Source organism: Mytilus galloprovincialis, chromosome 2, assembly GCF_965363235.1.
Source record: "Mytilus galloprovincialis chromosome 2, xbMytGall1.hap1.1, whole genome shotgun sequence".
In the NCBI taxonomy this organism is placed as follows: Eukaryota; Metazoa; Mollusca; class Bivalvia; order Mytilida; family Mytilidae; genus Mytilus; species Mytilus galloprovincialis.
The window spans coordinates 70,280,800-70,282,769 of record NC_134839.1 but is presented as its reverse complement, the minus strand read 5'-3'; the positions used below and the strand labels follow the sequence as shown (position 1 = coordinate 70,282,769).

Here is a 1,970-nt window from a genome sequence, read left to right as displayed (position 1 = left end):
ACTGAACTAATAGGAGGTTTTGCATTTTCTTCATCCAACTTGAAAGATACCCCATGTCGTCGACTTGATATCTAATTGTTCTGCTTAACTATGTTCAAGATAAATTGAAAACTTATGCAAATGGTGATTTTAAAATAAAACACTTCGTAGTTGAGAAGAAAATTGTCATTTTATTTGTTTTCTATTAACTTTTAAAATTTGTGTTACTATAGTAAACATCACAGTAAGCATTTATCGCCTTCTCTAACAAAGAGCTTCGATTCTTTTGTTCTATTTCAACTGGGTTTCCGACTTAACGAAACGAAATGGAAACGTGTCTTTCATTGAACACATAGTGTACGCTTTATACTGTGAAGATATATCTGGGAAATATTTAATTCTTAGAAGAGGTTAAAAGCATTGTTTCAATTATCAATTTATTTTAATTTTGTCTCAATTTGTATGTTAATTCTGGGAAAATAATGGGAAAATACCCAATTGTTCTTCCTTTCAACATATAAATAGTTGAGACCATTGCTTTAGATACAAATTGATGAAATGAAAAGATCCTTTTTTTTTTTGTTTACCTTACCTCGCACAACTTTTATGTTTATTTAAGAGAAAATTTTGTATAAATTGTACCTTTTACATAGCACCATCTTTTGCCGATCCAAGTGACAGCTAATTATAACAAAACAACCCTAATGACATGACTTCAATACGTATGTTTCCTCAGTTTCCTATTCCGCATATATAGCTGGTTATCAGCAACTTGAAATCTGCACGGGATGGGGATATTTATTATCTAAAATCTGTCGTTACCAACTATGGAAACATAAAATCAGTTGTTCATAACAACTGATATTATGTTTATAAATAAGGTGCCTAGAAAATGAACCTAACGATATTAGAGTAGATCTGATATTTAACTTCCTCCCCGAGCGGGGCTGGACTCTGTACTTTTTTATTTCTAACTTCTACGACAAGACCGTTTAGCATTGCGCAGACACCTCATCCCCTCCTCTAACTATAGCTTTTAAAAATAAGCTTTCGTTTCGGGAGGTGTTATCTTCTCGTAGGAATTAAACAAGGATATCTGATACGCATATACGTATATTATATACCGTAAAAACAAAATGGTCGTGTGTGTCAATCTTAATAATTGCATTCAAATAAATTATCATTTTTTATCTGAAGATTTCTGTTTCCGCATTTCCGTGCAAGTCAATGGCATACAATTTTCAACAAAGTGCATCTTTTTAATACTCAAATTTAACATATATTTACTATTTGACTATATAAACTTACATTTTTCGTCAATATGTTTTGTAAAGTCCTGTGGGTGTTTTTGGTGTTTTTTATGTTGTGAAAAGGTTATAGCTTACGTGTTTGTATAGTTATGATGTGCAGGTTTTCATTTCCTGAGAATACAGTTTCAATTTCCCTCAAGCGAGTTTCATTATTGTACTTGAACTAAATATATTTGTAGATGTGTGACACAACAGAAATATATACTACACTATCACACAATAGTAGCACCATGGACAGGGCCGTAACTACCTGAGGCAGGGGAGGCAACTGCCTCCCCTGAATTTTCTACACCAAAATTTTTTTTCCGAAGTAATAAAATGATGTATTGACAATATGTACACGAAGAACTTCAATTTATATTATAAACAACACAAGTTTACAGTTTTACCATAGTGTTAACAGTGTTATCATTTTCCGGACTTTTGATCGATAGTGAAACGTTTCAGTATTAATATTTTTTTTGTGTGGCCGTCCGTCATGTTATTCGTTATTCGTATGAGAACACATATGAAACTTTGCTTTCGACAATTTTGATTAAAACTTAACTGTTCCCATTTATTTAGGAGCCGTCAATCAAGCAGAGGAAGTAAGTTCCCTTTGTATTGTGAATCTTTTATGATATCGGAAATTCGTTACCGGCTGAATCAGCTGATGGAATATTTTTTTAACGTCTTCCGATC

At 32.5% G+C, this 1,970-nt stretch overlaps 1 long non-coding RNA gene across 1 annotated transcript in view; it reads right to left on the bottom strand.

The window, feature by feature from the left end:
• LOC143064275 (uncharacterized) overlaps positions 1-1,359 on the bottom strand; it is a 12,845-nt gene extending 11,486 nt beyond the window's left edge. The window contains exon 1 of the long non-coding RNA XR_012975212.1: positions 1,288-1,359. This is a non-coding gene — a long non-coding RNA (uncharacterized LOC143064275). The remainder of the gene's footprint in view (positions 1-1,287) is intronic.
• Between the last annotated feature and the right edge of the window lie 611 nt (positions 1,360-1,970).